We start from the raw sequence: 10,806 nt of genomic DNA, 5'->3' as shown, positions 1-10,806 counted from the left end.
AGCCAGAGACACTTGCCAAGACCCCGCCAGGAAATAAGTCTCTCCTGATTGTCCCCCCTTGTGTCCCACTCAGTCACCCTGTCCACCTTGAACTGTCATTGCTCCACTTCCTATGTCCCCTTGGACAATGCGCCAGTGCTACAGACTGGAACAGTACCCTTAACTTTCCTCCATCATCACCCCATCCCATTGCACTGTCCCCTCTATATATTAGCACTTCAACAAACACCCTTTGATAAAAATCGATTTTGAGTATGTCATGTATTTCAACTATGTATTGATTGAAACAGGTACAAACATTGCAAATGAACTGTACATAGAATGAGCATAGAATTAATGATCTGTAGCTGGTTGTTGTGATCACACCAGGAGTATTTGTCAAATCACCAACATGCAAAATGAATAGCCAAAGGTAACAGTAAGTAGGCATAGAAGTGGGAAATACCAGCATGCTAATGCCACATAGAATACAACCAAAGTCATTGAAATGTAAAGTTACACTGTCTCACCTGTGTGTCATTGGACGTACTGATGGTTTATAGCTGTTCTGTTGTCCTCATCGTCATTCTCTGCCTCCTCATCCTCACTGTCCACAGAGTACACTGCTGCACAGGGGCATCTCCAGTCTCCTCCTCCTGCAGAAAAGGGACATGGCATCTGAGGGTCAGGTTGTGCAACATGCAGCATGCCACTTCTATATGGCAGACCTTCTTGGGTGAGTAGCACAGGAATCCACCTGTTAGATGTAGGCACCGGAAGCTGGCCTTCAGGAGGCCAAAAGTTCCCTCAATTATCCTTCTGGTTCTCCCATGTGCCTCATTATAACGTTCTTATGCCCTTGTCCTGGCATTCCTCACAGGGGTCAGCAGCCATGATAGGTTTGGGTTTTGGGTAACTAGGGTCACCTACAAATATTGAGGGACATCATTTACCCATACACCATCCTATATGGCCCACACCACAGGCATACACCAACACATACTGTGTGGGAACCAGGGCTCACCTATTAGCCACACCCTGTGCCTTTGTAGTTGGGCCATCACATTTGGGATGCTGCTATTCCTCAGGACAATGGCATCATGCACTGACCCAGGATACTTAGAATTGACGTGGGACATATACTGGTCCTCCAAGCACACCATCTGCACATTCATAGAGTGGAAACTCTTGCGATTCCTGAACACCTATTCATTCTGGCGGGGGGACAAATGAAATATGTGTTTCATCAATCGCCCCAATTATTGGGGATATGTCCCATTGCATAAAACTCGGCCTTCACAGTGGCCAAATCCTCAACCTGGGGGAATGCAATGTAGCTGCACATGTGTTTAATCAGGGCAGAAAACACTCTTGTTAGCACTATTGAGAACATTGGCTGTGACATTCCTGCTGCAAAGCCCACTGTCACTTGGAAAGAACCAGTTGCCAAGAAAGGGAGAACTGATAGCACTTGCACAAGAGGGGGGGATCCCAGTGGGATGACGGATAGCAGATATCAGGTCAGGCTCCAATTGGGCACACAGCTCTGTGATCGTGGCCCTGTTCAATCTATAGGTGAATATTATGTGCCTGTCCTCCAATGTAGCCAAGTCCAACAGGGGTCTGTACACGGGGGTATGTCTCCATCTCCTTTTCATCCACGGTGGTAGAAATCTAAGGGACATAAGAGTCAGGAGGCTGTCACAAACTGAACAATGGAGTTGCATCAGTAATCTGTAAACATGCCTATTTCTCCTGTGACACAGCATTATTCCATAGGCCTGCCCCCCCTGAAATGGCGTCCACCTGTCCTGTGTAGAGGGACAGGTGATTCTGAGGTAATGCCGCTGATCTTGTGCGCCATGGCGGGAGGCGGTCAAGAACCACTGCGCAATTCCTCATTGGTTAAAATTGGGCCCTATGGGGTACAGTGGCCAATGGTGATCTACGCAGGCGGTGACAGTATGCACCGCCGCAGACGTGACTGCCGTTTTCTATCTGATTCCTCACTTGTTTCCTGACTTTTCATAAGAGAGGACCTACACTGTATGTGCTGCTGTGACCTGTGTCTGGAACCTACCATGGCCTGTGTGACTGGGGAAAGGGCCCCAGCCTTCACTTCAGAGGAGTTGGAGAGACTGATGCATAGGGTGCTACCCCAGTACGGACTGCTGTATGGGCCTCCAGACCAACAAGTGAGTACCCTGTTGGCACGATGCATGTGACATTAATTTATGGAAGTGTGTGTGAAGACATTGTGTAAAGGGGTAGGGATGTCCTCCTGGCTGGGTACACATTGAGTGCTGGGCTATGTGTGTGCCAATAGTGCTCGAAATGGGTATGGTGGGCGATATGTGTTACTGGCTGGACTGTTTCTCTAATGGTGTTCTCGTGTCCGTATTGTCTCTGCAGGTCAGCACCCATCAAAAGAATGATATGTGACGTGCCATCGCCAATGACGTGCGGACCCTGGGGGTCTATGGTAGGCAGAGCACCCACTGTCTCAAACGGTGGGAGGACCTGAGATGCTGGGCACGGAAGACTGTGGAGACCCAGCTGGGGATGGCCTCCGAACAAGGAAGGGGTGGCCATCGAACCCTGACTTTCCTGATGGCCCACATACTGGTGGTGGCCTATCCAGAGCTGGATGGGCACTTGAGGACATCAAAGCACCCACAAGGGAGTGAGTACACTGGCCATAATTGAAGGAAACGGCTGGAGGGATGGTATCCAGGTGGTGGGTGTGTGTCAGTGGGTGACCCTAGGCCAGGCCAGACATAGCAGCGTAGGTCCTATGGTGGCTAAGGGTCTGAAGGGGAAATACTGCCTACCTAGCTTGTTAGCATCCACTACTGGTCAGGGCTGCATGGGTCCCAGGTGTGCTGCAGATGGCAGTGTGTGCTCCACCTCATGCCTTGGTGGCTAGCAATATCACTGGTAGTGCAATGCATAGTGTGCAGGCCTGTACCCTGTCTGTGAGGGTGCTGTGAAAGCCAACGGTGGTGTTGGTGCAGTCATTGACCAAGGGTATCCTTAGTCCCTCTCCCCCCTTTCTTGCTTTATCATCCTGTCCTAATGTGCATTAGCATCATCTGGCAGAGGAGAAGATGCATCAGTGATGGAGGGAGCTGCATCCCACAGGACCCAGGAGGCAGAGTCTACTGACGCTGAGGGCACCAGTGGGACGGAGGGCTAGGGGAGCACCACGGTGGAGACTGGAGGGGACAATACAGACACTGATACTTCCTCCGATGGTAGATCCCTGGTGTTGGCGGACACTTCTGTGACCACCCCAGCTACAGGTACAGCCGCCACCCCTCGTAACAGCACCGACCTCCCAGTAGCCCCTCAGCGAGTTGCCCGTGCCCGCTCACCCAGGAGGGTGGGCATCTTCTTGCTGAGGCACCTCTGGCCTGCCCCAGTCAGCCCTGCTGCGCTGAGTGTGGAGGCTAATGACCTCCTGAGATCCATCTCTGTAGGGCAATCAACCATTATGAATGCCATTAAGGGGCTGGCATCCCAAATGCAACAATCTAATGCATTCCTGGAGGGCATTCATGGTGGATTGGCGGCCTAACAGAGATTGATCCAGGCTCTGGCCGCCTCTCTGAAGCCAGCCGTCCCCCCTCTAACTTCCGCTTCCCAGTCCCATTCTCCTCAACCCCAACCCATTCCAAGCACACAGCCAGACGAGCTTGCACACAAGACAACACCCAAGAGTGTCACAGGCAAACACAAGCACCACACTTCATCCCGCAGGCACTCACACAAATACCAATCATTTGCAGGCACACCAACATCAACTATTTCCACTGTTCCCCCCGCCTCCTCCTCCTCCTCCTCCTCCACCCACCTCCCACCCATTTATTTCCACACTCACACCAACATGCACTACATCATCAACCACTATCTGCATTATCAGCACACGAATCGGAACACGTACGTCACTGGCAGACACCTCCACAACATCCATGCACATATCCCCTGTGTCATCTCCCACCGTGTCTGTTCCTCCTCCTAAAGTACACAAACGCAAGCACTCAGACACCCAATAGCCATCCACCTCACAACAGCATACAACCCATGCACCTGCACCCAAGTCCATCAGACAAACACCGCCAATAACCACTCCCTCATAATCCACTTCCATTTCTTCTCCTTTTTCCCACCCCAATGTCCCTAAAAAGCTTTTCCTTTCCACCACTGACCTCTCCCTTCTAGGGGCTGAGCAGGAGCCTCCCACAACCATCACTACCACAGTGCAACCATCGGAGGGTGCAGGGGCTGAGCAGGAGCCTCCCACAATCACCACCACCACAGTGCAGTTCGTGGTGGAGCATGATGTAGAAGATATGCATTTCTGATTCCATGGCGGTGTGGTTCTTCCCAGTGTCTCCAGTGGTGGGCCCTTTCACTTCTGTGCTCTGTTTCCCCCAGGCCTTTGATGGCGTTCGTACCGCACCGGAAAAGGTGGCGGTTTGGCATGTCATAATATGGTGGGCGGTACTTTGTCTTCCACCTGGCTGTAGGCGGCTGCCACCGTGGTGACTGTTGTTTCTGCCCTGGTTGTCGGTGTGGTACATTGGCTGTCTTTTCGAGCTATCACTGCCATGGTCATAATTTGGCAGTACTTACCACCAGCTTGTTGGCAGTATTACCACCACTTTATCACAAACCGCCAGGGTCATAATGAGGGCCATAGATTGTTAGAACAATTTGTTATGCAAATGTTAAATACAAACCCAGAACAAGCTGCTCCAGCGTAATCACATGCAGCAACGCCAGGTATAAATCCTGCAACTGTACATTCGATCATGTGTAAAGTACCCGCCAAAAGGGAGAAAATTCTGCTTTAGTTAGCTAAAAAAATAAATGCACTAAAAGCAGTCTTTCCCCATACGGGACCTCAGGATAAAAATAGAATTTTGACAATATGCTTGCCTTTCGGCATGGTTTCCACAGTTGAAAACTATAATACATGGGGCACGGTATTTGCCATGCTCTACACAACCACACATGGTACACCAACGCTTGCCAATCTTGCTATGGTGTTGAAACAAATTAAAGATGAATACGGGGCAGCCCCTGCCCTGGACTTGAGGATGCAATTAATAGGTAAATTTGCCACTGTATCTTCAATCATATTAAGTAACATTAAAGTGGAAGCGGTTACACTGACAGTGCGTATGCGGCTCCGTGAAGTTCCGGCACAGGATCAAGAACGTGAGCGACCAAAAAGTATAGGTCAAGATAGTTTGGGAGCCAGACCGGCTAAGCCACAAGTACAAGATTGATCCAATAAGCATGCTGCCAAACAAACACCTGAGAGGTCCAAAAAACATTGGGATAAAAAACAACAAACACCTAGAAAAGAAAGGGAAAAATCTCCGACAATCAGAGACCCCACAAAATAGGTATTATCTTAGAAATAAGGATAATATAAAAATGCCTGTCAGATATCAGTATACTGATTCACGCCACTCTCGGTCGCTTCAGGACTCACTGGAAAAACGCAGTGAGAGAGGTGGGCAGTCAGATCAGCGGCCCGAGTATGTGAAACTGAGAAAGGACTCACAACACACGTCAGAGGTTTCTGTTAAAAAAGAAGAGAAACTTCCATAACAGAAGGCACACTTTAAAAAGTAAAAAGTGGCAACTGTTGCAATACGATATGCAACTAAAGAAGCGGGCTTTACTAAAGGACAAGAAGTGGACATTAGCTCTGCTAGACAGTGCAGCAGAAGTCACAGTTGTTCGCAGGGATCTTGTTGAGCATCTGGAGGTGAAAGCAACTGATGACTATCTACAAGTAGAGACTGCGGACATGAGTGTCTCTACACCAGACAGAGGCCCTCATTACAACTTTGACGGGCGGCGGAGGCCGCCCGCCAAAGTTGCGCCGCAGGAATACCGCACCGCGGTCTGAAGACCGCGGCCGGCATTCTGAGTTTCCCGCTGGGCAGGCGGGCGGCCGCCTTAAGGCCGCCCGCCAGCCCAGCGGGAAACAACCTTCCCACGAGGACGCCGGCTCGGAATCGAGCCGGCGGAGTGGGAAGGTGCGACGGGTGCTACTGCACCCGTCGCGTATTTCACTGTCTGCTATGCAGACAGTGAAATACAAGCGGGGCCCTCTTACGGGGGCCCCTGCAGTGCCCATGCCATTGGCATGGGCACTGCAGGGGCCCCCAGGGGCCCCGCGACACCCCCTACCGCCATCCTGTTCCTGGCGGGCGAACCGCCAGGAACAGGATGGCGGTAGGGGGTGTCAGAATCCCCAAGGCGGCGCAGCATGCTGCGCCGCCTTGGAGGATTCTGACGGGCAGCGGAAAACCGGCGGGAGACCGCCGGTTTTCCTGCACTGACCGCGGCCAAAGCGCCGCGGTCAGAATGCCCTAAGGGGCACCGCCAGGCTGTCGGCGGTGCTCCCGCCAACCGCGAGCCTGGCGGTCACAGACCGCCAGGCTCGTAATGAGGGCCAGAGTGTATAAAGTAACTATTCAGTTAGAGGGGTACATCAAATGCCTAATAGACACCATCTTTTGGGATTGTGTTGTCTCTATTTATGATATTCTGCTGGCCAAAAAAGATTGGCCACCAGTATTTGTCCAAAATTTCCCATATGGAGAGGACCCTATTGAAAAATCATCGCCTTTTGTTCCGAAGGAGCTCATTGACAAATATGCCATTGATTGGGCAGTAGTGCAGGCACCTGCACTATATTGCAATCATGTAGTGTGGGACAAAGATTCGCCCCACCATATAATACCAATAAAATCAACACTTCAGCCCCATCCTCAACATCCAATCAAATATGAGGCAAAGGCCCAGGTGAGAGAAATCCTCACACAATTAGAGTACCAGGGTGTCATTGAACCCTCAGACTCATCAGTGAAAAATCATTATTTCCGGTCGCTAAACCCAACCACTCATATAGAATAGTCTTGGACTATAGGCACTAAAATAGTGACACAAAAACATATGCTGTACAAAATGCACATAGTACAGCACTATTGTACAACATTGTGTGAAGAAAATACAAAACAGCCCTGGATGTATCCAACGGGTTCTTTTGCCAAAACATAGCACCTGAAAGTAGGGACTCAACAAGTTTCAGTGCATTAGGCTCTCAGAAAAGTTTTTTGCCAGCTACCACAAGGCTACAAGAACAGTCCTGGACTATTCTCAGCTCGTGTGACATTGATATTACACAACATAGATCCTGAGGCATTGTCCTATGTGGATGATATCTACCTCACAGATGATGACCTCATACAACATTTAAGATGGGTAGCCCGCGTTGTTGTAGGATTCTCCAAAATCAGCTACAAATTTAACTTTAAAAAAAATTAAAATAGCCTTTCTCAGTGTCCTGTTTCTGGGATACGAGTTGTCAGATGAAGGCAAATGCCTGGCACCCCAATTTTTAGAGAAATGTGCACAACTACAACCACCAAATACAATAAAAAAGCTCCAGTCAGAGATGGGCTTCCAGAATTTTGGCAAACCATATGTTACAGACTATGCACAATGCATTAAACCATTATGGGGGTTATTCTAACTTTGGAGGAGGTGTTAATCCGTCCCAAAAGTGACGGAAAAGTGACGGATTTACCACCAGCCGTATTACGAGTCCATTATATCCTATGGAACTCGTAATACGGCTGGTGGTATATCCGTCACTTTACCGTCACTTTTGGGACGGATTAACACTCCTCCAAAGTTAGAATAACCCCCTATATGATCTAATACTTCCCGACTTTTCAGGCAAATTCTGGACAGTCAAACAAACATGCATTCTCTATGCACTACAAAAAGACATGCTTGAAGCAAAACATTTACACACAAGGGACAACAAAAAACATTTGGTCATCAGAGTAATTGCTGGTGCCATTGGTTTCACCTATATGACATTTAATGAAGGTGAGACCATCCCAATAGCATATACATTTCTAAAACAGAACAATGCTTTGCTCCCAATGAGAAAATTCTCACTTCTGTTCAGATGGTGGTCCTTAAGGAGAACCTCTGGCCCAAGGGAAACGCATTTTTGTTGTGTTCCCAGTCCCATCCCTTGAGGCTCTCACCAAAGCGAGCCTTCCGAACGCTAAAGCATTACATCCATGTTGGACTCAATGGGAAACGCCTCTGATGGCCACTGATGTTGATTGTGTTTGATTACAAATTACAGACCCAAGAATTCCTACAATATGAACTTGAATATCCTGTTCTAGCAAATGCACAACCTATGAGAAAATACAAAACAGTCTTGTACACCGATCGTTCAGCACAACCTGCTATAGGCACCAAACACCAATACTCAGCTGCTTGTGCAGTCGTGAGTGGGTATACGAAGGATGGCAAGTTCCATCAAGAAAAAACATACACACAGACTTTAGGGGACTGTGTGGCACAACTCACAGAGCTTAGGGCTCTGCTGATGGCACTAGGACATACGGATCCTGAGAGATGACTCGGATTGTCTGTGATTCGTACTACTGTGTCCTGTCCTTCAATAAATACCTGCATTACTGGCGACAAAATGGGTTCAGAGATTCAAAAGGTAATACCATAAAACACAGACTTCTGTGGGGGAAGGTAGCAGATCTGAAAATAAAAACTACTGAATGTCCATGTTGTACATACACTAGGACACCAACGTGTTGGAATACACGTTGAAAGCAACACTTTGGCTGACGAAGCTGCAAAGTCGGCAGTAGCAATGGCTTCAGTTGTGGCAGTCACACACTCTAGAACATGAGTGGATGATGAAACATTAGCAGGTATAGGAGCAACAGCCGAGGGCACAGCTATGCCCAAAGCCAATCCTACTAAATATTCCTACCGGATGGGAGGCATGTTTGACACAGAAGTAAAAATTCCAGGCGTGGGGGTCCGAGTGATTCCCAACAAAGACCTGAGACCATAGTTAGTGAAAGCAGCGCATGAGGGAGTTGCATCTGCACATGCTGGTGTGGCCACTACAATTTCAATATTACAATCATGCTATTGGTGGCCAGGTCTTTACAAACAGGCCAGGCAGTATGTCCTTTTTTGTGACATCTGCCAACAAATAAAAGGCCCCAGCATGAAGCGCCCACCACAGGCACCCGTCTAGGTTTCCAACAAACCTTTGCAATGTGTGTACTTGGCCCACTGTGGTCCCTGACACCAGATGATGCATACAAATACATTTTGGTTGCTGTAGACTCATGCTCCAGATTTCAATGGGTATGCCCACAATGCTTGGCTGATGCTCAAACTGTTATTAAAGATTTGCAAGTCTTTGTCGGTACGTATGGTGTTGTGGCTTTCCACTCAGACCGGGGCCCTGCTTTCGCTTCAAAGGCTTAAATAGATACCATGGCTTCAATGGGGGTCCAACTGCATTACTCGTCTTCATTTCATCCAGATGGAAATAGTGTTGTAGAGCAATGAAACCGCGATCTAAAGCAATACTTAACAGCTATAGTATTAGGTACGGGTTGTAGTTGGCTTACACACTAGTATGGAGTTCAGAGATCACTTAATAATTTGCCTAGAAGGTCCCTGGGAGGGCATACTTTATATGAGTGCCTGTTCTAGAACTTGATAGTCCTGGCATTGAGGCGGCAGATACACCTTTTGACATAAATGAACGTGTCACTGTCTTGCAGGAATTACAACAATTCGGTGATGACAATGCATCTGCCAGTGCTGCCTCCTATGGAATTAGGGTTGTACTCGTAACATCTACCGGCTGGATTCCCAAGCTGGGGGATCTAGTACATGAAAAGATTGCTGTGAAAAAGGAGTTTGGTCTTTCTTATCGTGCACCGGTCCCAGTCCTGGGAATGCACGGTACCAAAACGGTTATTCTACCACCGCTGCCTGGTTCAAAAGAGAATTGCTTTGTCTCCATTGACAATGTCAAGCTACATCAAGTGGCTGATCCTGCACAGCAGACCTAGAGGACTCCTGAGTAGTGCCAGAACCCCTCCCACTACAGAACAGGATGTCCCTCCACAAGTTTTCACCAGTAACGTTGACACCTCTCGAGCTTTGGGAGGGTGGAAAATTAGCTTTCATTGGTTCCACTGATGACTACTACTTTATCAATTTCTGCTGATACAGAGCAGCACTTTACAAATTCCACACAAAAGGATATTGTAACATACTACACGCCACCGATGGAATCTTCAACAGTTTCTCCTCCGAATACACCAACAGCATTTGTTTGGATAGATGATGGCTACTTCGGTGATGCAGACGATTTTTCTTCAGACCCATCCTCCTCAACTGTGACTGATTTGTCAAGAGTACCTAAGCTAATACATTGGTTAAAAATTAACTATCTCACTCGTCCTGGGAACTATGTATGATTATCCCTGACTGTGGTTGCCTTTCTCCTTTGGATTGGGTTTGTCATTGTTTTCTTTCTTCTTATACATGGTCATTACCTTCCTGATCACTCAACAGTTGAACTGGTGGATGACGTCTTAAAACCCCATTTTTCTTCACATAATATACGCAGAGACTTGTCCCTAATGAACCTTACAGCAATGCCAATTTGCGATGGGATTGTATGGGATATAGGCCCTCATTCTGACCTCGGCGGTCTTTTCGCAAGACCGCCGAGTTACCGCCGCGGTGAAGACCGCCGACCGCGGCGGTATGCCGCTGTGCGCATTCCGACTGCTGGGAGCGTTCCGCCGGGAAACCGCCGGCAGCCAGACTGGCGGTCGGCGGGAAAGTGGAGACTGGTCAACCTCCACCGCCACGCCAGCAGAACACCGCCCCCAGAATTACGACCCACATTTCTGTGTGGCGGTCTTCTGTTGGCGGTGTGCT

This window comes from Pleurodeles waltl, chromosome 5 (genome assembly GCF_031143425.1).
Source record: "Pleurodeles waltl isolate 20211129_DDA chromosome 5, aPleWal1.hap1.20221129, whole genome shotgun sequence".
NCBI lineage: Eukaryota > Metazoa > Chordata > Amphibia > Caudata > Salamandridae > Pleurodeles > Pleurodeles waltl.
This window is presented reverse-complemented; position numbering follows the sequence as displayed.